Source organism: Sarcophilus harrisii, chromosome 1, assembly GCF_902635505.1.
Source record: "Sarcophilus harrisii chromosome 1, mSarHar1.11, whole genome shotgun sequence".
In the NCBI taxonomy this organism is placed as follows: Eukaryota; Metazoa; Chordata; class Mammalia; order Dasyuromorphia; family Dasyuridae; genus Sarcophilus; species Sarcophilus harrisii.
In genome coordinates, this window is record NC_045426.1 from 83,439,478 (window position 1) to 83,466,735 (window position 27,258).

The following is a 27,258-nucleotide window of genomic DNA, read 5'->3' on the forward strand; positions in this document are numbered from 1 at the left end:
CATCAGCACGTCTGCCTCTACAGAGAGCAGAAGAGGATGACGTAGGAAGCCATGAATTTCTACAGCATCCAGGCTGTTCTTTCATCCCACATTTTCTTTTTTTTCCTTCCCACATTTTCAGCAGTTTCTTTTCCCATCTGATTTACCTCCCACCAAAACTCTCCTTGCTAAGTCTCTGATGCCCTTCAAGGCCCGCCTCCCCGCGTCCTCCGGCCCAGAGCACTGCTACAAAGTGCCCACCGACTGGGCCAGGCCTTCGGGGCCGGCCTGCACGTGAGCCACAATGATCAGAACTGGCAGGGCTGCGGAGGTCACAGTCCAAGCCATTCGATTTTCATGGAGCAGAAAAGGGAAGTGGAGCGAGATGGAAGGAGCCCCGCCCCCCAGTCCTGGAGGTGGCAGGCAGCTGGAGAGGGGTGCTGTGCTCTTTCCCCTGTCATGCTGCCCCTTCCAGGTCCCCACTTCCCCCATCCAGACCGCCTTCCTGATCCATCACATTTTGCTTTGTATTACAATTATGTGTGTTCATACCTCAATTTCCCCCTCTGTAAAATGGGCTCCCAAGGTTTGTCACAGCATTTGATCTATGATTCCATGCCAGAGCCTAGGATCTCACTGCCCCCCCCCCCCCTCAGCCCGGTGTCCTGCACTCAGAGGCGCCCAGCAAAGCTTGGTGGGCTCTGAGCCAGTGATGGAGGCCGCGGCACCCAGGGGAGACATTGCTCTCCTCAGCAGGGGCCCACGCCCAGACCTGGAGTGCACCAGGCCCGGCTCTGCCCCCCAACTTCCCCGAGCACAATGGCAGGAACTCGGAGCCGAGGTGTGGCCCAGCCGGCCTGGCTTCCGCCTCCATTTCCCCTAGTCGAGAGGGTGAGGATGGTCTTCGGGCCTCTGAGGTTCCCGGGGAGGAGGACCCATCGGCAGGCCTTTCCCAGTCTCTCAGCTTCCTTCCAGGAGCCCCTTCAGCCCAGCCTGGGGATCACCCGAGCAGGCGCAAGGCAGAGCATCCCCAGCTTCCTGGGTGGCCTGGGACCAGCCTCCCCTCCCTTTGTACTAAAACTGGGACAACAAAGGCAACTCCCTCCTCCCTGGGACTTCCCCAGAGCTCTGAGCCTCCCAGACCCACAGGAGGAACTCCTGTTGTCCCAAGGACTGGTGGAAGAGCAGCTCACTCTTCATCCCACTCACCAGGCCAGGGGCACTTCCTTAACTGAAGGGCAGGAAAAGGCGGGGGGGGAACAATCTCTGAGCCACAGGAGAGACCTCAGGGTCGCCAAGTCTAATCCCTCCAAATTTACAGCCGAGCTACAGGGTCAGAGAAGGACTAACGCCAGAATTTGAATCCAGAGCCCCCGACTCCAAATGCGGGGCGCTTTCAGATTTTCCATATCGGGGTCTGGGCTAGTGTGAATTTCACACACATGAGACAGTTCTCTCAAGTCCCTCCTAGGAGCCCCGGCATCCTACACTAGGGCTTGCCTGAGGTCCCAAGCTGGGACGCTGAATGTTCTTTGGGATTCTCCACAGTTCTGAAAAAGGGGATGGAGGCTTCCCTAGCCCGCCAACGGGGGCCATGACACAAAGACTAAGAGCCTCCATTCTGTCCCCTGAGATTGCTCCCAGCTCTGATGATCCACACTGTTCATTCCTCTCTGCGGCCTCCTCCTGGCTTCCACCTCCTGCCCCCAGGAAGGCCCCTGGGGGACTGGGAGCCCTTCTTGAGCCCTTGGCTCCTGCCCTCTCTTCAAGATCCAGAAAAGAGATTCGGTTTTCTTTGGGTCTCAGGCCTGTGGGGAATCTAAGCCCCTCAATAGTAAAAATAATGTCTCATTTCTCTGATGCTACAAGTTTTAGAAGATGTTTCTCTCACATTCTTGGGAGGCGGGCCATGCAAGTACAAAGCCCATTTACAGATGAAGAAACTGAGGCACTGACGAGTTAAGTGACTTGTAGCCGAATCTACAGATTTCACGTCTGGGACCTCGCCACTAACCAACTTCTACATTTTCTAGCTGGCGCTGGCAGAAGACCAAGTCTGGTCCCAAGGCTACTTCCAGCTGCCGAGGAGCAGGTCTTGCAGATACCAAGGGGCATCCAATGTGGCAGGGAAGTCTCTGAGATTTGTTCTGAGATCGCAAAATAAAGCACTGGGGTACACGGTCTGGAGCTCCTCACCCCGCCCCTCCCCTCTCCCCCATGGATTAATACCGGCCTTTATGGCTCGGGTCAACGGCTTCTGCCCATTTTGAGCTTTCAAGGAGACTGGCTTCTTCCACTTGCTACCCCAGAGAGCCAGACGGCAGGTGGGAAGGTCGTTCTGTTCCTGTGGGGACCCAGACCCCTTTGTGGGAGCCATCTGCACCTAGCTGGCTCTGGGACGGCAGAAGTGAGAGATGATTCTGTTTCAGGCCTTCTACGCACCGGACCTTCCCTATTTCTAACCAGAGGTGAGACCTGAGACTCTGTTCCCTCCACCTGAGGGTGCCCCCTTCCCCTCCTCCGCTGCCAGTCACAGCTTCTCCTCGGGACTGGAGCAATTACAGACCAGTCTTTCTGAAGGCGGGCAGTGGGGAGCCAGGTGCCCCCTGGGATCTACCACAAGCACAAAGCGGAGAACACAAAAAAGCTATCAAACGGGCATCTGCCACTCCAAGTATGTCATGCTGTTCGGCCGGCAGGGCAGGGCCGGAGGATTCGACGTTCTTGCTTCTGAGCAAAATTAACTAGTTCTGGAGCTGAGAGACCTGGCCCTCCTGCGGGACTTGTCTTGTCTTTACTCTCACAGGAGGTCAGCAGGCCAATGGACCATCTGTGTAGGTAACTCGTATACAATAGGCGGTTAGCAAAAGAACGTTTATGTCAATTTGACAGATAGGGAAACTGAGGCCCAGACAGATTAAATCACCTGAACATAGTCTACATACAGTATGGTGTGTAGAGCTGACAGTCAAACCTGGGTCTTCAGATCCCAAACCCCGTTTTCCCACTGTAGTGTGGCTGCTTTTCTTTTGCTGGTTTTGAAGAGACCCTGAGTGACTGAGTCCCCAAGGGGGGTTGGCAGCCCAGCCCCGGCCCTGCTAGAAATCTGAGCTCAGGCACAAGCTGCCCTCTGAGCATCCCCCCGGCCAGGTGCGGTGGGGGCTGGGAACTGAACTTCTGCCATCCGCAGCAGTCAGAGTCTCACTCTGGAGGATGCAGTAAAACGCTTGTAAAACGTTTGCAAACAAAATTTAATTAAGTGCTAAGGGCCCTCCTTCCCAACTAGCCAAGGTCTTCTGGTTTCCCTCTGACTTAGCAGGGGTGGGGAGAGCCACAAGCCTCCTGTCATCTGCCTTTCTTTTCTTTTTTTCAGAAAGTCAGACTCTGCTCCGGGCAATGATAATCCCAATGAATTCCAAGGAGTGGCTGGCTGGGAGGAAGGAAGCCCAGGGAGTAGGACCATGGGAGGTCATTGAATCTGGGGTCAAGAGCCCACTCTGGATCCTAGTTCTGGTGCTTGTGACCTGCGGCGTCTGGGGAAGGGCTTCTCCCCTGCCTCAGTTTCCTGATTAGGAGGTATCTCTGCAGAGGGAGATCCACAGTCCTTCCCATGAAAAATCCTGAGATTCTGTGGCTGTCCAAGGGTGGAGGGCAGGGAGAGCTGCCAGGAAGGCAAGAAACCAGAGCTTTTCAGAAATGGCACTGCCTAGATAATTGTATCTTGAAGTAGGGAGGGCTAGGGTGGGGCAGAGAAGCGAAGAATCCCAGCACAGACATGGAATCGGGAACATTCACGCTGTGTCATTTAGGCCTGGAAGGAACCTTGTGCATCGTCCAGTCCAAAGCCCTCTGTAACCAGTGAGGGAGTAACCCGAGGCCCGAGGTGGTTCGGGGGGAAGTCTCTTCCTCACCGCTCCCCCACCGACCGCGCTTGCTCCCACAGGCACAGTCTGGCCTGGGAGTAGGCAGACTGGGGGCCCCTTCAGGAAGGCCTAAGGCCATCTGGGGAGAGGGCGCTGATGGGGACACACAAACCAGCTCCCAGATCCTAGCCAGGTCCAGAGAGCCAGAGAGGGCGAGGTAGGATTGAGCTGCCCTGGCAAGGGGGCATGGGATAGTGGCGACAGGCTGTGGGTCTCAGCAGGGGGGCTGCCTATTTCAATGGCTGGATTCCTGAAATCACATGGTCCGGGAAGCCCACCCAGACTCTGCGGCAGATTCATCCTGGTTTGTATGGGGCTGCATACTGGGGCAACCACCAAGCGGCCCATTCTAGGCCTTCTAGTAGGGCAATGGGCCAAGTGCTGGGGATACACAGAGACAAAAGGCAGGACCTGCCCTCCAGGAGCTTCCAATCTAACAGGGACGGCAGTGAACAAAAGAGGTGGGCTGACATGGGACCAGAGAGGGCCATCAGTCTGGGGCCAGGACACCCAGCTCCCTCTTTCACAGACGAGAAAACTGAGGTGCAGGACAGTTACCCCAGTGACTGAGGGTGGATAAAGCACCCAAGGCCAGGCCTGAAGCCGGGCCCTTCTGATTCCAGGGCATTCGGCCCTCTATTTCCTGCTGACACCTGTGGGCCTGCCCCGGGGAGGTGGGCTTGGAGGCACAGAGCCATCCTTGGCACTTCAGATCTTCACAGGCTGCCAGAGCTTCTGGGGCAGCTAAATAGGGCCAGCTGCTGTCCCTCAGACACATCTCCAGTTAACCAGGAAATAGGCTCCCTTGTTAATATTCTATCCCAACCCTCAGGCCGGATCAAATGTCCCCTCCCCAAGAAGCTCTTTCTGGTCTGTCTTATCTGCAGAGGAGGGGGGTGGACTCCATGGCTTTTAAGGGCCCTCCCAGCCCCAGCAGCCACTCCGTGCCCGGCTCCCCTGTCTCTGAGCCCCTGCTGTGCTGTTTCCCTGGCTCTCCTGCGGCACCGATCGCGAGCTACCTGATACTCCCAGTAAGTGACCTGCCCTCTGCCCAAGAGGCCCTTCAGAAGTGACTGGGGAGGAGAAAGGCTGGAGCTGAGCTCTGGAAGTGCCGGCTTATCACATTTCAACGACTTCTCAAAGGGGGTTAAGGACTTAATAATGACCAGAATCCCCAGTCACATTCACTTCTTCAAACACCTGCAAGTACTCTCACTCTCGCCAAGTTCCCTCGATTCTTATCTCCAGAGCAATTTGCAAGAAGGAAGGGGTCGCTGTCCCAGGACTGTTATAATGACATGAAATGGGCTCCTGGCTTCCACTCCCCACTTCCCAAGGATGCACACGTGATCTCCGCAATTCACAAGTCCAACCCCAGCTACCTGCCTCCCACTTGGGCTCCCACCTCCCCTTCCCATCCCCATTTGCTGAAACTCATTCTTTCCTTCAGTGTAGATGCTACCTCTTGCACAAAGCATTCTTCCCAGGAAGGAGAGCAATCCATCCCCTCCTCAAATTTCTCTTAACAGTTTATTGCTGCTGCTACTTAACATGTACATACTTAACATGTGCTAAGTGATCTTCATGACAGCTCTGGGAGGTAGGTGCTAATATCATCCCCATTTTATAGATGAGGAAACTGAGGGAACAGAGGAGCCCAGTCACACAGCTAATAAAAGTCAAGAGACTGGACTGGAACTCAGAGCTCCCTGACCTGTGCTGGCAGAGTGCCTAACACTCTGTCCCCTTTGCCACCTGCCTTGACCTTCTATAACATTATTTCTCGTATCACACTTGTGCATGGATCCCCTTCCACCACACTTCTCAAGGGCAGATGGAGCGTTTGAGACAACGGGGCTATTTCAGTTTTCCGGCACCGGCCCAGGACCTGGAACCTAATGAACGTTTGCTAAATTGCCAGGGGCTTGAGACTTCTCTTTCTCCACTGGCCTCCCACAAACCTCGGCCCATACGAGTTGCTCACAGTGGGGTCATTCAGGCAGGGCCTGGTGTCTGTCCTGAAATAAAGCAGCTTGGTCCTAAAGTCAAACACCACTGACAGTCTTGCTCTGGGCTCTGAGGAGGATCCCCTAAGCTCAAACTGCCCTCAAGTCCGCCTGCCTGAGGTAATGATCTTTAGCCCAACCTTGCAGGCTGAACTCCCTTCAACACAACCTCACTTCAACCTTCCTTGACAGAGACAACGCCTTTCAATCCATCAATTCAACCACGCTTTGCTTCTCCTTCAATTTTATCCTAGAGGCACAATAAACCCACACTGTCACCCAAACACCCCGTCACCCACCCAGTGCTTCCCTCCCTTCCGAAAGGGGGAGAGGAAGCCCCCAGCTTGTCCTCCTGGAGAGGCTGACGCCAGCCACAGGCCCGGAGACCTCGCCAAGGTACACAGCTCTTTCTGGCCCACCCTTCCTGTCCCCTTCTGGCTTGGGGGTCCCCGAGCAGGGACACACAGATCCTCAGGAAATCGCTATCCCAGCCCCCAGCCGGATACGGAACAGCAGACCCATAGGACTGGGAGTAGCCAAGCCGAGCATGCATGTTTAAAGGGATGCCTCAGATTTTTACAGCCAATTCATTCCCAAACAGATCCCCCGCCAAAAGTGGGAGCAGAATCCAGGCCTTGGGGCCTTCACTCCAGTCTAGTGATCTATTTATCCTCCGGGCATGGGCCAGACACAGCAAACAGAGGCCATGTATCAAAAAGAGTAAGGTGTCCCATTTTCCAAGGTCAGAGGGTTACTAAGTGCCAGAACTGGGATTCAAATCCGATCCCCCCTCCAATTCTCACAGCAGAGGGAAGAATGAAACCATACCCCCGAGGCTAAATGAGTCCCCCAGATCGTACCATAGAGATATGGTTAATCTCTACTGCACCGCTAGAATAGACAGGAAAGTGCTTTGTAAACTAAAAAAGTACTTACGGACGACAGGGGTAGCTTATTAACAAATGAGCTGATGTATGTAAAGTGCTTTGTGAATGGTAAAGATTTGCGCCGTCTCATCTGATCCTCCTCGGTACCAGCACACCCTTCTCCCCCCAGGGCCAGCAACAGCTGCTGGGGCCGGGGAGCCCGGGACAGGCTCCGCTCCCCCAGGCCTGTGGCAAAGAGCCTAGTGGTGATAATTAGGCTTAATGAGTCTCTCCCAGGTGGGTGCCATCGCACGGGGCTGAGGTGCCAGCAGGTGGGCCGGCTCCCTGGGCCCGAGACGCTATTCTCTCATGGTGGCGGTGGCGAGACAGATCCAAACCAGCGTGTTCTAGAAGGGGGGGGGGTGACTCGGGGGGTGCCCTGGAAGAACCAGAGTCAGCAGCAGGACAGCTCAGGCACAGGGCTGGCCATCATTCAGCAGCATGATTCAGGGCTCCTCATTCCGCTTATATACATACAACATTTTTTTGTGTGTCGAGTGTAACACTGGGCACCGGGAGAAATAAGGAACAGGAAAAGGGGGAGGAAATTTGTTAAGTACCAAATATATGCCACATAGTGTGCTAAGCACTTTACAATACTGTCTCATTTAATCCCCAACAGCCCTGGGAAGTAGGGGCTCTGTCTCCATTTTGCACAAACTGAGGCATAAAGCTTAATTGATTTGCCCAGAGTTGCCCAGCCAAGGTCGCTTCCAGACTCCAGGTTCAGTGCTCCATCCCCTGGGCCATCTGCCTGCCCACCATGGGAAATTTGGATGGTGAAAGGCCGGCTGTCCAGATACAAACACCCATAACCCTCATTCATGCGCGTGCAGGGGGGAGAGGCCCAGACCAAGAGCCTGCGGAGCTACAGGGCCCGGGGAGGCTTCCTGGGGAGGTGGCAGGTGTGACAGGTAAGGAGCCCACTGCAAAGGGGGCACACACATCTGTGAGTATGGAGACTGGAATGCCTGCGAGCGGACTTTGCTCTTGGCAGACAACAGGAAGCCATGAACGGTTTTGAGTGGGAGGGACAAAACTAGATCTGTGTGTGCCTAAGGAAGAAGAGTCTGGCAGGACTAGGAAGGGAGGGATGTGGGGTGTCAGGAAAAACGAAGGGAGGAAGCCCTACTGGGAGCCTGGGACAACGGTTCCAGGAGAGTGGAAGGGAGAGGTGATGGCTCAGACTGGAAGGGAGGGACAGAGGGATGGAAGGGGGCGCATTCCCTGGAGCTCTCTAGGGGTCTCTACCCCAAGGTCTAGCTGGGGTTCCAAGTGGGGGAGATAGGAGGGACTTATCAGAAGCTGGGCTCCCCAGGGACGCGGGACGGGGGGCTGGCCAGCAGAGGGGTGCAGAAGGAGGCCACAGAGTCTACAGGATTTAGAGCAGGAGACCTTGGCTTTATCCGGTACAAACCCCTCATTTTTGCTGAGGCCCCAAGAGATTAAGACAAATGGCTGGCTTTTATATAGAAACAGAACAGAGATCCAATCTCAAGCCTCTCAATGTGCACGAGTACTCCTTCTACCCCACAGATCCCCTTCTTGGGAGAGAATGGGTCCCAATGTGGCCGAACACCCCCGGTTCCCAGCTGGGAAGCGGCACAGAGCGCCCACCGGCCATCAGGCCCAAGTCGCAGGCTGGGCCGTCTCACCGAGGTCAGAGAGCCGCAGCAGGCCCCTGTTTACACCCAGCTTCCCTCTTGCAGAAAAATGGACTCCCAACGTCTAATGATAGGGCTGCTGAGTCACATGCCTTGGGGAAGAGACATTTAGAGGGGGAGGCAGGAGGAGAAAAGCGAAGGATTATGCTAAAATTAACCTGTCGTCAAAACACAAGTATTCATTTTGCTGAAGAAAAAGTCAGCAGGGAAGAATGCACTGCAGAGGGCCCCGGAGCTGACGCAGCCAGCCTCCACCAGGGACCCAGGAGGATCCGGCTGTGTGCTGCAGGGCGGGCAGCGTAGATAAGGCCAGCTAGGGAGATCATGTACCCAGATCAGAGACTTCCTCAGCTGCAAAGGACCCCGAGGTCATCTTGAGACACATCATGTGAGGGATTGTGAGGAATTGAGGAGGTTTATCCCAGAGAAGACTCTCTGGGGCCATGAGCAAGTACCTCATGGGGCTAAAGGGGCAGCCTCACTCTGTTCGGCCCTGGGGGGGATAGGGAGGGGGTGGGGGCTTCGTGGGGAGAGAAGCTAGAGGGAAGCGGATTCTGGCTGAATGTACGAAGGCCTCCCAACAAGGGAAGCTGCTCTAAAATGGGAAAATGGGCAGTGCAAGTCATGAGATCCCTGGCAGTTAAGAGTGTTCAAGTGGAAGATGAACTGTGAAAGTTTCCTGTTTTAAAGTGAGGCGGGTACGGAATCCCAAGATCCAGAGCTGAGACTTTGGGGGCGTCCGAGCCCAATTCCCCTCATTATACAAATGGGGAAACTGAGATCCAAGGTCTGGGATCCTGGCTCGGCTGGTTATGAGCTGTGTGCCCCAGGGGAAATCAGTGACCCTCTATGACCCCCATCTCTCCCTGCATTACCTACCACATCTGGCTGTCATAAACTGAATTGTTATCGAAATATGATTTATTATTACTCAGTCACCAGCTGGACTCGAGAACTTTCTAAGTCTCTTCCAACTGCAAAGGGCCAAACTTCTCCCATCTTCGGCAGGAACCGCTCAAGGCCTCCCCAGCACCAGGAGCATCTCAGAGAGCCAACTGTGTGGCAGCTCTTGGGACGCAGGAGCCTTTCCTCACCATCGTGATGTTTAACAAACTCTGGTCTCACACCAATAGTCCCTGATGTCAGATTGCAGTGGCTTTTGTTTTTCTTTTTATGAAAAGCTTGCTGTTTGATGGCTTCATTATAAGCCTGTTAACATTTCTTTCACATTTAATATTTTAAAAGTTGTCAGGAGTGATTCATGGGGGTCAGAGAAGTTAGATATTCCCACCTGCCCTTCCACTGATCCGGCCATCAGAGTGCTGTGGAAGGTGCCCACTGCCAACCCTACCCCCAGGGAGGGAGCTGACCCAGGGGTTCCTAGGATGAGGAAGCCCCCAGGGCAAAGCCAACTGGAACTCTTAGATGATCTGGCAGTGGCTGTTACCAGGGTAGGGAAGTGGCCCCGACTGCCTGCCCCCACTCGGGGCCTCAGCTTCGGTAGAGCCTGACTGACCCCGCCTGACTCTCGCTGCCCTCCTGTGTTCTCTGGGGGCTGGCCTCAGGAATTGCCACGTGGCCCCCACGTGGGGACAGGAGAGTAGGTGGGGAGCGGTTTAAGACTCCCGAAGCCCTTGGGGCCAAACAGTGGCCCTTTAAATGCAGCTAATTTGGGTTTCTGGGAATCCAGGGGAGGTTCTGTGGTTGTTCCTAACTATTGCTGTGTTTGAGATGTGAGTGGAGGGGAACACATGAGTTTAGAAAGTCCAGTCATTCATCAATAAGGAGCTCGGAGAAAAGAGGTCTTTGGGGGGGGGGGAGTGGGGATGGGGAGAAAGGAAAAGAACACAATTGTTATCTTCAAGCACTTGAAACAGGAAAAGTGGGATCTGTCTTACTCAGCTCGGCCACAAAGGGCAAGGCTAGGTGCAGGGGGACAGAGATGGGAGGATGGGGGGAGTTCTAGGGTCAGATTTTGTCTTACTCTAAAGAAAATCTTCCTAATCGTAAATCATCCTGAAAAGGAATGGCTACTCCAGCTCCAGGCAAGAAGGGGAGATAACTCACTGCACAGATATCTCCAAGCAGAGTACGATGATGACTGCTGGGAAACTGCCCAGGCCCAGTGTGGGGCTGGGTGCTCTGAGATTTTGCAAATCTATGGAGGAAAGAGGTGTACTTGGCCAATTCCTACTGGTTTGTCCCCAAGTAGGCTCCAAGGGGCGGGAGGCCAAGGTCAGGGCCCTAGCCTTGCCCACCCAGGAGCACAAGAGAATACAAGGGGGGCTGGGGAGAGAGCTGGCGAGCCAGCTGGGAGAGACTCCATGGGTCTCCAAGATTGGGAGGCAGAAGGAGGGGGCTGCCTCCGGTGAGGCTGACCCCAGCCCATCTAGATGCTGCGGAAGGAGCTCTGAAGAAGTCAAACTTCCCCTCATTTCAGAGGATGGGGGGAAACTGGACTCTCCCACGGCTTTCCAGCCCCAGACCCCCACCCCTGTTTGTCCTGGCAGAGAGGCAGAAGGGGTCGCTGACTATATCCCCAGGCCACTAAATCTCAGCTTCATGCCTAATGCTGGCCTCCGGCCCGGGCCTGGGAGAGGAGCCTGCCACATGGCCAAACCACGAGGCAGGCCACATTCTTGCGGACAGCCTGGCTTCCAGAAAGGCTGAGCTGGGGGAGGGAGGAGCACAAGGCTCGCTGCCCCAGAAAGGGGGAGGGCAGAGATGGGGAGCCAGGGACACAGAAAGACGTTCAGAGCCTCCAACCGACTGTGGGCAGGAGATGAGGGATCTAGTTAGAGGCAAAAACGGGCTCAGCATCCCCTGTCCGGCACTATGCCAGGCCTGGGGCTAACGGCCGCACCCGTGAGGACGGCTTGGGCTGGCCCTCTGGGACTGGTGGAGATCTCTTTGTTTCCCCGCCACTGCCCCCCACGCTGTCTCCCGCAGCGCAGCCCAGCCTTCCCAGGCCACCTCCAGGGCTCCTTCCCCTCTCCGGCCCTGGGGGCGTGCCAGGACTTTGGCCAGGCAGGAGCACAGGTTTTCTGGGGCCCGAGGGCAGGAGGCCCTTTCCTGAGGGGGAGACAGGAGAGCAAGAGCAGGCTGTTACCCTCGGGGGGTTCCAGACTCAGGACAAGGCACAGACTTGAGAAGTCCCAGGGCCAGGCAGGTGTTCTATGAACGCCAGAAATGCCAAGAGCACACGGGCGGGCGTTCCACTTAGCCAAGGGCGCAGTGGGGAGTTCAGGCCTCCCTTGCAAGCCTGTTTCCTGTGTGACTGTGGCAAGGTGTTGGAGGCCCAGGGCTGTGGTGTCCCCTGTGTAAAACCAGCCTGGGTAAGATCCCCTCTGGCCCCAAGTCCTCCAGCTCTCTCAGGGCCGTCTCCCTGCCCTTCCCCTGCCCCAGGCTCTTCCCGCACAGATGAAACAGACTGGTGTCTGTCTGTCTCCCTGCCATAGAACTCGTAGGTAACATCTTCCAGCTCTGGGACACACTCTTTAATTATGGATGCCAGTCGGGCTCTGCGTCCTTCCATTCCCCGGCTACCATGGAGGGGAGATGGGCTTCCAGGCAAGCTGGCCCCCCACTCCCCATGCTCGCGCCCCAGAGCATCCCCTTCAGAGATATGGCACGCCTTCCCTCGCCCCCTGCTCCCCAGCCCAGTCACTCCCTCACACTTGGACCCTCCATTTGCAGATGGCAGCTCTCGGGCCCTGAACCTTGGGAGAGTGTTCCTGTGAGAGCCCCGCCACAGCCCCCGGGAGCATTCCCCAGTCCCAGGAACGCTGCCTAGCAGTCCAGTTGATTGAGATCAGGAACACTGATAACATCGGTGCTTTTAAGGGTCACAAGGCACCTCCCTCACTATGTCCCACAAGAGGTGGTGCAGTTTTTATTTACCCCATTTTCCAGATGAGGAAACTGAGTTTGAATGATGTGGCCTAGGGTCATGGAGATGGTAAATGATGTCCCAGGGAGACAGTGCTGCACCAGGGATGAGGTTGCAAGGAGGGGCTGTCTTGGCTGGCCGCTGAGCCATTTCCTGGAGAATGGCCGGAGTTTGAAGTCTATCAGCTCGTGCACATTCCCCCATCTCGGGGGGGGGGGGGATGCAAATCCCCCTGGAACAGGAACTCCAGAGAACAGCCACACCCAAGTTCAGCTCACCAGTTGCCCTCAGAACCCTTCACTCCTGCCATTAGCCCTGGCCCAGATTCAGGAACGGGCCATTTGTTCACAGTGCGCAGGAAGCCTACCTGGCTGTCCAGGCCCCCCCCAGACTCCTCTCTCCACAGCTTGTTTCAATGGGCTATGGGGGTGGTTGGGGAGAAGTAATTAATGGTTGAACTCCAATCAATGATGAACCCACTGATTGCTTAGCTGTTCAACAGAGGGCACAGCGAAGCAGGAGCTGTGATTTCTCACGGATGCACTTTCCCCCCATCCTGAATGGAAAAGCCAGGAGATAATTTGCTTTATCTTCCTCATAAATTCGAACACATTTTTTCAGCGGCAAAAAGAAACTCTCCTAGCCAGAACTCTCAAGCCCGGGCTCATAGCTGGGAATGGATCAGAAAGGCTCCCGGGAGATGCAGAAGGAGGATCTCAGAGAACTCACTTTCTCTGATGAGCTCGGAGACTTTTCCCTTCCTGGCATTCTTAGGAGACATGGGGCAGGTATAATGATCCCCAGGTCACGGATGCACTAGTTCATGTCAAGTTAAGGCTCTGTTAGACCAGGACCAGCTGGGGTCCCCAGAATGCCACCGGGCTGAAAGCCGGGCAGTTCGTTGTGTGAATGAAAGCTGACATAACTCACAAGCTAAGGCAGAGCCGAGGGCCAGACCGACTGCCATAGTCCTGGAACCGGGGTGAGAATAAGCCTAGGAAATGCAATGGTGGTAGGGATAACCTGGGCAGAAGGCATCAGGGTGCAGGCTGGGCCCAGTGCAAGAGCACAAGCAGTCCTGCCAGGGGCAGCATGATCTACAGGCAGGCAAACCTAGAGCCGCAGGTGAAGACAACGCCCTTGGAGGATGCTCCTTCCCCTCCAGCTTCAGTCACCAACGGCCCAAACAACCACAGTCAGACCAGTAGGCAGCTGGGGAAGGATGGGAAATAGGGGCACCAGAAGGCTCCCTAAAGAAAGATGAATAGGGCCTGTCTCTAGGATAGGAAACTGAGGCTTGACTCCAAGGTCACCCTCTGCCCCTGACTGAACAGTCTTTAGCCTTGCTCATTTCCCTCTTCCCAGTATCACTGTTCTTGCGGTCTTACAGATAAGACTTTATCTCGTTATCACACCATCTTCCCATCTTACACAGAAGGGCCACCAAAGTTCGGTGCTTTGCCCAACATTACACAAAAAGCAACAGAGTAAATGCCAGCCTGCTTCTGGTCTGCAGGCTTCTCCCTTTTTGCCCTCACTGAGTGTAAACTCTCAATGAGCTATACTCATTTCTCATTTAATTCCCAGAGCCTTGCATGAAGGCAATATTAACTAAATTAAAATTTCTTGATCTGAATTAAGCAAAAGGCCAGGAGTTCCAAACTGAGAAATCTTTACCAGTGATGGGGTCTTTCCAAGAAGGATTATGCTTTTATCTCTGTGAGTTCCTGGCTCCGAAGGCTCCCCTAACCCATTGAGTACTACAGAACCAGACCTTAATGTCTGTGGGTTCCTGAATTCCGATGGGAAGGGGGCTCAGCCCCAACTCCTGGCCCAGCTGAGCAGGAGCTGATCCGTCTCTCTCATTGAGGGAAATCAGCAAGTCATACCTTGCCGTGGCTCTGGGCAGATGCACAAAGACCAGGCCGGCAGCCACAGCTTTCCTCTGGGTCCCTTCTGGACAAGGGCAAGGCAGGTCTCCTGAGTCAATGGTAACTACCAAGATCTGGCTCCCAGGGCCCAGGCAGCAGGGCCCACAGCAGGCCAAAGTCAGCTCCTCCTCAGGACAAAGAGCTTTTTTACTCAGCGTCGGGCCGCAAGGAGTCAGGCTGAGGAATCCTATCAAGCTTCCCCATTCCGCTGCCTGAGCCAATTAGAAAGCTAGGGGCTCCTGCAGGGTGCAGAAAACACTGAATTTTGAGTCAGAAGCCTTGGGTTCAGACTGGTTCTGCCTCTGTGACCTGGGAGTAGTTACTGGGTCTCAGCTTCCTCATCGGTAAAAAGAGACTGGACTGGATAGCCTCTAAAGTCTTGTCTAATTCTAAAGCTATAATCCTGGGATCATAGGGATGCTCTAATTAATTCAACCTTCTGGTCAAGTGAAAGCTGGTATAAATACATCAGAAGATTACCAAGTTTCATAATAGGATTGCTCAGGATCACAGAATTTGAGCTTGGAGATGATCTAAAGTCAGCCCCACCCAATTCTAGAGGCAGGAAACTGAGACTCAGAGGGTTGAGGGCATGTTCTCAGGTTCACAGGTAGGGTCTCTTGATTCCTCCCCTTGGAGGCCACGGCTCCAGGCCGGCTAGCCTCACCAGACACAGCCAGACTGGCCACCTTATAGGCATTCCCCGCCCCCGGGCGTAGACACTGTTGGCTGGGGATTCCTGGCTGTGGAGGGGGTTCCTAGATTACCACCTGCTTTCCTTCTTGCCTAGAGAAGAACAGGAGATGCTTGGGTAGGGCCCACTTCAGCTAGAGGACCCCGATGGCTCTGTCAGGTACTCCATTCCTAGCCAAGGGGTCGACACTCAGCAGCCAGAAATCCTGGGGTGAGACTGTGACAGATGGACGCTTCCCCACAAAGAAGAGGAGTCCTGAACAATATTCCCTGGGGCCCCTGAAGTGGTAGGCTGCTTCCAGGCCTTCCCAACTGCAAGCTGCCACTTCTTCCTAGCTCTGGCAAAGCCCATTAGCCAGAGGTGATGGTTTCTTGAGAGCTGTAAAAACAGGAGCATCTGCTGAGCCTGGCTCTGGGAACGGTAATTACCACAAGACTGCTCTTCATTACTGCATCTGGTCCCCACTCTTGCTCTCTACCTGCCTCCCTCCAGTGACAGAATAAATTAACCCGATAGTTACCATCCTGCTCTGCTTGGCTCCAGCCTCAGCCCTAGCTCTTCAGCTTAAAAGGAAGAGCTCAGAGCAAGGATGGGTCTGAGGAACCAGGGGACAGAGCTGCTGGGAAGCCAAGGAGCGGGTCCTGGAGGGCAGCCTCCCTGGTTCTGGGCCATTCGGACCAGCTCACCGGTACTAATTATCACCTCAGATCTCCCTCAGGGCTGAGGAGGGCATGGGAAACTGGCCTATTACACAGCCAGAGAATCACACAATCTGAGCTAAGGAAGCTCAGAAGCCTAACAGGTTGAGCCCCATCTGAAGTGAAATCATCCTTCCTCCTAGTTTCCTATCCTAGTGCCCCCTAGGCTTGAAGACCAGGAGGTAAAATGGAAAGTACTTAAAAGTTAGGAGGCTCTGTCATAGGTGCCATTCCCCTCTCTGGGGCTTGAGTTTCTTCACCTGTAAAATGGGACTACTAGAGTCACTCTTGCAGAATGCTGAAGGGAGTTGGTGGAGCTGCGGCCATCCCGCCACCCCACTGCCAGGCTGAAAAATTACTATCTTCTCCCACAAAAGAGCCTCAGTCTTTTTCTGCTAAGAGTTGGGAGGAAACTCGCCTTAAGTTATGGAATAGCCTTTACCACCCAGAGTCACTGGCCATGGAGAAGGACAGAGAGAAGGACCAGAACAGAGGGGCAGAAGCAGCCAGGTTTTCCCAGGCAGGGAACCACCCCCACTGAGTCAGGAAAGTAAGGATAAGCCTTGACAAATGGGGAAGAAGTCCTCCTTCAATCATCTCTCTCTCCCTTCCCCCTGGCCTTGAGGCAAGCCAGGGACATCACCTTTATTCTAAAGCCTAATTCTGACCTCCCTTATTTATGTCACAGAATTTAGACCTGAAAAGAAGAAAACCTAATCCAATCCCTCCATTTTACAGATGGGAAAAAGTGAGACCCAGAGTGAGGAAGTGACTGTCTCGGGCCACATAGTCAGCAGCAGAAATGCGACTGGAACTCAGGTCCTCGCTTGTGTAATTATTGTAATTCTGGATTAGCAGAGGCCTCAGGGGTACAGAAAATCCAACCCTTTGCTCCATTCTCCAAAGCCCGTTAATGTGGTTAAGCTCTCTCTCCTGTGTACATAAGGAACTGTGGAGCAAGGTGATCAGGGACTCTTAGAAACAACTGGCTGTGGATGGGGGAGACCCATCAGGTACATCCCCTTGACCTTCTGTGACTAACAGACACCGATGTCTGACCTAGTCAAATTTTCCACCTAGTGCTAATAGAATGGATCTGGGATCCTAATCTTTATGAAAGAGAAATCTGAGTGCTGCCCGTTGAGAAAGCCCATTTTCTCACTGTCCTGCTGGCTCAAAACCACTGTTTGGGACAAATTATTTTAACGATCCGCTTCCAGGAAGGAAAATGCTGCTAACCAGCCACCGGCCCTGCCCTCCCCAGGCCAGCAAAGCCACAAGAAAACATTCCTCAAAACGAAAAACCTTGGCTAGTCCGGAAGCCATCGGGGAGAGCCAGGAATGGAGTCACCATAAGAGGAACAAGGTCATTTGGAGACGTTTTCAAAATTCTAAATCCCAATTTAGGAGAACAAGAGATAGAGACAAGAAGGTTTGACTAGCAACCTAAACTAGCACACCGTTAGGCCCACCTCTTCAGGAAATAAGGGAATGGTTAAGGAATGCAGTCCCTAGAAGCTTGGCCACTTGGTCCACAACCACAGCCTTAGGGGAAAGAGTTACCTCACCAGAGAAACACAGAAACAAAATAAAGGGGCGTTACCTCAGGATCATGGGATCACAGATTCGGAGCCAAAAGGGGTCTTAAACGTCATCTAGTCCAGGACTTCTTAAACTGTGGATCGAAACACCATATGGGGTGAGGTAACTGAATGGGGGGATTGCAAAAAATTTGGTAACAGTAAAAGACATCAAATATTTCACCAAGATTTAATTCTTTTATGTAAAAATAAATAACCACATTATCTCATTATTATACAAATTTGCTTTCTTCTTTAATAAATGGTGTATATATACACCAAAGAATTACTTTAAAATAAATTTCTTCATGACTTATTATCAGCAAATGTTTAATGTGTATACCTCTTTTATATCTCTACATACTGCTGTCATGAAAGGACGTCTTAGGAAAAAAGGAGTTGTAAGTGGAAAAAGTTTAAGAAGCCCAGATCTAGTCTACTGCACATTCCCCCGTCTTCCTCCATTTTACAGCAAGGAAAGACAGAATTAGAACAAAACTTCAAATCCAGTACTCTTCTCACGTATAAAAGGCCCAGCTCAGGTGGCAAAGGACAGGTAGGCAGCATGTTGTCAAGGAGACAGAACCTTAGGCCTGGAGTCAGGGAGGCCCAGCCTGCTTCAGACAGTAACTAAGGGTATGGGGGACATTGAGAAAATCACTTAACCTGACTCACAGTTTCTTTATCTCTAAAATGGGGCTAATATTTGTAGATCCTGCCTCATAAGACTGACATGAGGCTCAAGTGAAATCCTGTCTGCAAAAAGAGAGACTTGAAAGCATTACAGAAATGTCCACAATGATGATGATGATTATTCCACATGGCATTCTCTGGGTCTGGCTTAGAAGGGAAAGGCTAGATCCCAGGCTCCAGGTTCAGCGGGACAGCTGCATTTCTTGGCACTGCTCTGGTCTCAAGAGACTCAGCGAGTCTCTGGTCCCTTCCTACGGCCATCGTTCCGGAAAGGGTCTCTTTCAAAGGACTTCTTACTTATTGTTGGTCTCTTCCTACCTTCCATCCAAAAATCAGGTCATTTTGAGCAGTTCCTCCCTAACCTGTTCCAACCAAAGTGCTTTGCCCTCCATTAAGATGCCCCAGGTACCCAGAATGGAAAGCCATGCTGCCAACTGAATGTGGTCCTTCAAGTGCGCCCTCATTCTACTCCTCCTCCTTGGCCCAAATCGACTTGCCTGGATATAAGCTTCCTTGAGCATAGAGTCTTTTTTAGGTTTGTAAGCTTGAGTTCCCATAGGGTGAAGTGTTTGTTTTTTGAAAACTGAAGATTAAGGGAGTGCTCTATTGAAGAATGGCAATTTTAAAAATTTACGGCACAGGAATGATATGAAATATTGTTGTGACACAAGATGATGATGAAATGGACAATTTTAGAGGAAACTCAGAAGATTTTTATAAACTGATGCAGAGTGAAAAAAGCGGAACCTAGAGAACAATTTATAATGACAATTATGGAGAAAAATAAATTTAAAAAAAGCTTTAGAACTCTTATCAATGGGAGGATAACTCACAATTCCAGAGGACCAAAGTAAAGTTGCTACCTACTACATGAGAGAGCACTGAAGGATTTAAACTATCAAATAGGATACACTCTTTGAAAATAGTGTTGGAATTTATTTTATATGACTACGTGTACTTGGTCTGAGAGCCCTCTCTTTAAGAAACTGTTAATGAATGGATGGGATATGGGAGAGGAAAAAAATAAATGCTTATAAAAATAAATAAAACAAAAAAAAATTTTTTTTTTTTAGTTGAAGCCTTATTCTAGCTGGAAAGTAAGATTAAAAAAAAAAAATCCCACTTCCCCTCCCCTAATAACAAATCATATTTACATAGTATTTTAAAATTTGTAATTTCCTCATAACAGCTCTGTGAGGTAGACATTACAAGTATGATTATCCCCATTTTACAGATAGGGAAACTGAGACAACATCCTTCCTTCAAAATTTGAACTCAGAAGCAATTAGTTTGGTCTGATCAATTATATTACTGGCTGACTACTGGCAGCCTGTTAAAATGTGATATTTTTGAAGACACACACACAGAGAGAAATATAACACCAATAATAGGATGTATTCCTGTTTTAAACAAAGCTGACTTTGAGGAAAAGTGAAATCTATATTTTTCCCACATGGTAAGCTAAAAGTGTCCACCGTAGCAAACAAACAGGAACTGGATAACCACTGCTGGAAGGTCAGGTCAAGACCAAGTGTCCTGCCTGCCCCATCCAATGAAGCCCTCCTGCTGATATCCATCTTAACTTCTCCTGTGCAAGAGAGGAGGCTCAAGTTGAGGAACCACTCAGGATTATCTGTAGTTTTGGTCTTGGTTGCAAAGCTAATTTTCCTTATCTCTTAGTCATCTCTGATTGCCGAGATTCAGGTCCTTGATTCCTAATGACAATTGGACTCTGAGGTGCCTTCTCAATGCTGGACCAACTTGAATCTCACACTCTTGGGAGTTGTCCCAGTCTACTCCTGGACCAAGATGACCTGAGTTCTTTTGTGCTTGTGGACTGCCACACTTTTGGCCAAGTAGTGGTTACTGCAAACTTTTGAAATGGCTCTCCAAAACGCTGCCATGTCTCAAGTCTGACAAGTTGCTGCTTTTGTCTTAACTTCCCCCTCTAGTTTCTCCCTGGCCCTGTTCCTTAGCACTTGGTAGGGGAAAGCATTTGCTTTCCTCTGATGTCCAGGATACAAACCTGCGTCTACACTTCCACACAAGACTGTTTCTGGTTCATATGTCTTAGACAGAAGAGTCAGCTGAGATGGGCAAAGAGAGCCATGTACTTATGGCCTTCACTGGTTTTCTCTAAACAGATTCAACAATTAGAATCCTTCCTGGCAACCCAGACTCTGGGGATCTAAACCTGAACCTTTCTTTTCCTAAAGAAGTCCTTTGGAACACGAAAGAAGGACCAGGATAAAGAATGTGGGTTGAGAAAGACACTTTCTACTAGAATCAAGGTAGTGAGAGAAATTGTCCCAGTAGATGCCATCTTTGTTAATGGAAAAATGACATTTTAAAAAGTTTCATTGATGCTTTTGAAAATCACTCTCTTGGAATAAATAAGAGAAAAATAGCATGGAGAAAAATATAGTAACCACAACTATAAATATCAATGGGATGAACTCACCCATAAAATGGAAGTGGACAGCAGAATGGATTAAAAACCAAATCCTACAATATGTTGTTTACAAGAAACACATTTGAAGCAGAGAGATATACACAGGGTAAAAGTAAGGGTCTAGAGTAGAATCTATTATAATTCAGCTGAAGCAAAGAAGGCAGGGGTAGCAATCATGATCTCAGACAAAGCAAAAATCAAAATAGATGTAGTTAAAAGAGATAAAGAAGGAAACTATATTTTTTTCAAATGTACCATAAACATTGAAGTCATATCAATACTAAATATGTATGCACCAAATGATATAGCATCTACATTTTTGGAGGAGAAGTTGAATGAATTACAGAAGGAAATAGATAATAAAATTATACTAGTGGGGGACCTCAACTTTCCTTTTCACAACTAATTAAATCTAACCAAAAAAACAAACAAGAAAGAAGTTAAGGAGGTGAATAAAATTCTGGAAAAGTTAGATATGAAGCTCTTTAAAGAAAATGGAATGAGAATAGAAAGGAATAAACCTTTTCCTCAGCAGTACATGGCACCCACACAAAAACTGACCATGTATTAGGACATTTAAAAAAACCTCACAACCAAATGCAGAAAAGCATAAATAGTAAATGCATCCTTTTCTGATCATAATGCCAAAAAATTACATTCAATAATAAACAATGGAAAGAGAGATTAAAAGTTAATTGGAAATTAAATAATCTAATCCTAAAAAACAAGTGGGTCAAAGAGCAAATTATAGAAACAACTGATAATTTCATTAAAGAAAATGGCAATGAGATATCATATCAAAATTTATGAGATGTAGCCAAAGGGATACTTAGGGGAATTTTATTTCTCTTAATTGCTTATATCAATAAAAGAAAGAAAAAAGCAGATCAATGAATTGGGCATACAACTAAAAAAAAAAAAAAACTAGAAAAAGAACAAATTAAAATCCCTCAACTAAACACCCAATTGGAAATCCTGAAAATCAAAGGAGAGATGAATAAAACTGAAAGAAACCATTGAACTAATAAATAAAACTAGGAGCTGGTTTTGTTTGTGTGTGTGTGTGGAACAATAAAATAGCTAAATCACTGATTAATTTGATTGGAAAAAAAAGAAAACCAAATTACTAGTATCAAAAATGAAAAGAATGAATTCACCATTAGAAAATCAAGACAATTGTTAGGAGCTATTTTGCCAATTATTTGCCAATAAATTTGACAATCTAAATGAAATGGATGAATATTTATAAAATATCAATTATTCAGATTAACAAAAGAAGTAAAATACTTAAAACAATCCAATCTTAGAAAAATAAGCTGAACTAGTCATCAATGTACTTCCTAAGAAAAAAATCCCCAGGACCAGATGGATTCATAAGTGAATTCTACCAAACATTTAAAGAACAATTAATCCAAATACTATATAAACTACCCAATTCCTTTTATGACATAAATGATACCTAAACCAGCAAGAACCAAAACAGAGAAAGAAAATTACAGACCAATTTTTCCCTGATGAGCATTGATACAAAAATTTTAAAGAAAATACTAGCAAAGAGATTACAACAATATGTCATAAGGATGACTGAGTGAGATTGATACCAGGAAAGTGGGTTTGGTTCAATATTAAGAAAACTATCAGCATAATTGACTTTATCAAAAACAAAACTAATAGAAATCATGATCATCTCAATAGATGCAGAAAAAAACCTTTGATAAAATATAGCATCCATTCCTATTTAAAAGCATGTAAGAGCATGGAAATAAATGGAGTTTACTTTAAAATGACAAGTAATACTTATCTAAAACAATTAGCAAGTATAATCTGTAATGAGGATAAGCTAGAAGCCTTCTCAATACAATAAGGGGTGAAACAAGGATGCATATTATTGCCTCTGTTATTTAATATTGTACTAGAAATGTTAGCTACAGCAATAAGAGAAGGAAAAGAAATTGAAGGAATTAGAATAGGCAACAAGAAAACAAAATTATCATTTTTTGCAGATCTGATATTATATTTAGAAAATCCCAGAAAATCAACTAAAAATTATTTGAAATTATATCCTGCAACTTTGCTGATTTTAATAAATTAAGTCCATATAAGTCATCAGCATTTCTACATATTACCAACAAAGCAAAAGAAAGAGAAATTCAATTTAAAATAATTGTAAATAATATAAGATACTTGAGAATCTACCTTCCAAGACAAACCCAGGACTATAAGGACACAATTATAAAACACTTTTTATACAAATAAAGTCAGATCTAAACAATTGAAACAATATGAATTGCTCTTGAGTAGGCTGAGCCAATATGATAAAAATGACAGTTTTACCTAAATTAGCCTTATTTATTTAGTACCATGAGAAACAATAAAAAAATTATCTTGTTGAGTTAGAAAAAATAATAAAATTAATCTGGAAGAACAAAAGTTCAAGGATATTAAGGGAACCAATGGGGAAAAAAATCCACAAAAGAAAATAGTTTAGCCACACTAGTAGTAATTATCAAAACAATCTGGCACTAGCTAAGAAATAAAGTGGGGGGGGGGCAGCTAAGTGGTGCAATGCAATGGATAGAGCACCAGCTCTGAAGTCAGGAAGTTCAAATCTTAATTCAAATCTAGCTCCAGACATTTAACACTTCCTATGTTGTGTGTGTGTGACCCTGGGCAAGTCACTTAACCCCAATTGCCTCAGCCAAAAAAAAAAAAAGAAAAAGAAAAAGAAAAAATAAAGTGGTTGGATCAGTGGAATGGAACAGGTACAAAACCACATTATAGTAAATGACCATAGTAATGTAGTATTTGATAAACCTAAATATCTAAGCTTTTAGAACAAAAACTCATTATTTGGCAAAAACTGCTGGGAAAACTGGAAACCAGTATGGCAGAAACAAGGTATAGACAACATCTTATACTGCATACCAAGAAAAAGTCAAAATGGATACATGATTTACACATAAAGGGTGATACCATAAGTAAATTAAGAGAACATGGACCAGCTTATCTATCAGATTTATGGATAAGGAAAGAATTTAGAATCAAAGAAGATAAAGAGAATATTACAAAATATAAAATAGATAATTTTGGTTATATAAAATTTAAAAAGTTTTTGCAAAACAAAACCAATGCAAACAAAACATGAAGAAAGCAGAAAACTGGGAGGGGGGGAGCAGGAATTTTCAATAATTATTTCAGGTAAAAGCCTAATTTCCCAAATATATAAAGAGAACTGAGTCAAATTTATAAAAATGTAAGCCATTTCCCAATTCTTGATGGCTCAGTAGGCCAGCTCTGCTTGATGGAAAGTGACTTTCAGTTCCTGAATATACCTTAGGTCATATTCACCATCACAGAATCACTTCCCATTCCCACAGAATGGAGCCTGCTCACCAGCTCACCAGTCATTTAATTTCAACTCTTGTCTGAGTTGGGCTTAAGAGGGTCCCCAAAGTGGCAAGAACCACATTTGTCCAGAGGACCCTGGGGGAAGTCAGGACAAAGGACTATGGTCTACCCAGAACTTTCTCTCCATTATCATATTTGCTCTTCACAACAACCTGATGAGGCAAATAGAGCAAGGATTATCCTCTTCCTCTTACCTCAGAAAAATTAACTGACTTGTGTTAAATCACATAGACAGTCCAAGGCTTCTTAAAACTTAACAGCACCTCCCTTCTGCTTCTGGGGAAAGCCTGACCATTTCTGTTCCCCTCTCATTTACGCAGTTTTCTTATCCAGCCCGCTGGGTATAGTTCCCCCTCCTGCCTATGTGGCTCAAACTCCCCCCGGCCAATCTACTCCTTAACTTTGAGCATCTCAACACCCCTCAACCCTCCACTTCCTTACTCAGTGGTAAAGAAGGTCACTGAAGAATAAGGAGGCTGAGGCAAGTGGGCCCAGCCCATCAAATGCCAGCCTGAATAGAAGGAGTCAAGCTCCAAGCAGCCAAAGGCAAGGGGGCACGGGGCAAAGAGTCCTGAGCCTGGAGTCAGGAGAGCCAGGTTGTAGTTCTGGCTCTTATTGGGCAAGCTTAGGCAAGTCCATCCACCTCTTTGGGCCTCAGTTCTCTCATCTATAAAATGGGAATAGTTTTCACTTCTGTGAAATAGGAATAATAATTCTTGTACCCTCTATCTTGTACAAATTGCTACAGAAACATATGATCACTATCAGGCCCAGAATACAGTCCTTAGAGGAGAAAGGCATGAGATTCACTAACAACTCATTTCTAATTACTATTGGGCAGAAAGGAGGGTGGGTACAACCTGCTGCTGACTAGCTGTGGGATTCTGCCCAGAGATCATTCAGTTCCTATAAGGCCCCTGAGTAACCAAAGAGTACAGAGGGTCACCGTCCCAGCAGGCACCTCTGCCTCTGTGCCCTGTGATAACGCCAGCAGTTCTGGGCACAGCTCATGCCCAACCACTTCCTTCCCTATAAAATATGGGGAGGGGAGAGTGTGGCAAGGAGGAAGTCCAGGATCCCAGTCTTCTCTGGAGAGGATTTCAGGGCTGAAGGCCCTTCTCCAGCAGAGCAGGCTGGTGCAGGCCTGGGACCGGACCCTTTTAACTGACCTAAAACAAGTCACCACCCCTGATGCTTCTAGAGCTTTAAGAATGAGGAGACGGCCTCGATCCGGGGTTCTTCATCTGGAGTTTATAAAATTGGTTTTGTTTTACTTTTTTTTTAAAGTATTCTGAGGAGTTGTATTTCACTATAATGGGTTTCCTTTGTAATGCTATAGCTCTAGTTTACACATTTAAAAAGATGATTCTGTGAGGTGACCATAGGCTTTGCCAGACACTGCAGAAGGGGTGGCAGAGAGCAAAAAGATTAAGAATCCTTGTTCTATATAATCATAGTTTATGTTTGTGTGATGGTTTGCAAAGCACCTTCCTACCGATGAAGAAACTGGAACTCAGGGAAGTTTTATGTGATGGCTTTAGGGACAGCTAATGAATGTTTCAGGCAGGACTGAAGCTCAGAGCTCTGACGCAGTTTCCCTAAATCCTCTGCCCCTCGACAAGCCGTCCTTGGGACAGCTAAACCTCCAGGTTGGTGAGGCGAGGGAATGAGAACAGCAGTCCTTGGAGGCACAGTGCCAGCTCTCTCTGGGCTCCTGACCTGGGAAGTAACCAGTACAGCACAGAAATGGGGCGGTGTTGGAGACACCCCCTCTCCCACACAGCCCCCCACTTCCCTAGCTAAGGGAAATCCCAACAAGGAAATGGCCCCTCCTCATTCCCCAAGCTCCCCTGCAGAGATGCCAGTCTTTGAGCAGAAATGGGCCCGGCTCGGGGGCAGGACAATGGAAAAAAGGAAATCCACCAGGTGGCCCAGGCTGGGCCCCAAAGGCCACTTCTCAGGATGGGGAAACTCCTAACCCAGAACAAAAGCCTTTTCTGACCAGAGCCAATGCAGATGGAGGCATGGCCCCTGCCCCTTCCCCAAGGCCCTTACCTTCCTTCCTCCAGGTGGAAGGGGAGAAGGCAATGGTGCTAATTATACCCAATGACATCACAACCTCTTAGCAGAGAAAAGCCCCTTCCTGTCCTTTCCTGCTGTAGCACCGACTGACCCAGAGACCTTGGGCAAAGGGCTCCATGGAGAAGGTCCCCTCAGGTGGATGAGAAGGGAAAAAAGTGGCTCTCTAGGAACCCCAATGGCTGCCCCGATCCCACCGCCTGACATTTGTAGGGGACTTTCTCACCCTTCTTTCAGGAACTTTATGCTAATGCAAACTGCTTTCTGCCATCACAAACCCACAGTGCTTTTAAAGCTCGGGCCTCGTATCACGTGTCCTCCTGACCCTTGTTCACCTGGAAACTGCACCTGCTCAGGGCAATGTCATCTAAAATTTGGATCCCCTCAGCAGACGACATTTACCAAGATTTTACTGCAGGAAGGAAGGAAAAGTAAATCAGCAACGAAGCTGGGACTAGAATCCAGGTCTCGCTTCCCAGCTTAGGAGCCGTTGCTCTCTCCCCTGATGCCCACCTAGTCTCAGTCCAGAGGCCCCCACAACAGGTACCTCACAGTAAAGGGAACAGGGAAGAAAGAGAGAGAAGAAACGAGAAGTGGCTGTTTAGGAGCCATGCGAGGTGGGGACAAGCCAGGGTCTCAGCAATGCTTTATAGGAAAAGCAAAGCTGTACATCTTGTCCAGAGGCAGAGATAACGTCCCTTCTGGGCCCTCAGCACCGGACACTAACTTTGGAAGAAAGTGAGCTTATCTTTTTCCTCTGTTCAGCCCCATGGAGGGCTTCTGGGAGTGCTGGTGATCCCGGATCTTGCTCTCTTCCCCCCCCCCCCCCAGGGTAATCTCAGAGTTCTCATCCCTGTACCAATAAAGACAAGGGGACAAAAAAATCAAAACAAATCTGATTTCCCCCTCCCCCAGTCCTGAGCCCAGGTTCAGGCCGAGCTCTTGGTGTTCTGCCAGGAGCTGGCTCGCCAACCAGAGGGCTGTGGCTTCCAACGCGACTCAGAGCCCACCTGGCAGCCCAGCTCATCCTAGGCTCCCCAGCTACTGGGGGCCGAGGGAAATCCGAGATGCCAAGATGGAAGCCAAAGGGTTCCCAAAGCAGCGTGCCTCCAGAAGGCTTTCCTAGCTGGACAAGGGCCTAGGCCGCGGTGCCGACCCGAGAAACGGAGACCCAGCCCCCTTGCCAGCCAGGGGAGCAAGCAGCAGACCTCACTTGCCAGCCGGCCCTAATTTTATAAAGCAACCTCCCCTACCCGGATTGTCTCAGCGACAACCAACACCGAGGTTCTACCCCTGGTGCCGATGGACTCTTGGGGATCATTTCAAAGACATTGAA

At 49.2% G+C, this 27,258-nt stretch overlaps 1 protein-coding gene across 1 annotated transcript in view; it reads right to left on the reverse strand.

Annotated features, from left to right (window-relative positions):
* The window catches only part of GNAI2 (G protein subunit alpha i2), an 81,716-nt gene that overhangs the window by 23,303 nt on the left and 31,155 nt on the right, over positions 1-27,258 (reverse strand). The gene's annotated exons all lie outside the window — the stretch shown is intronic.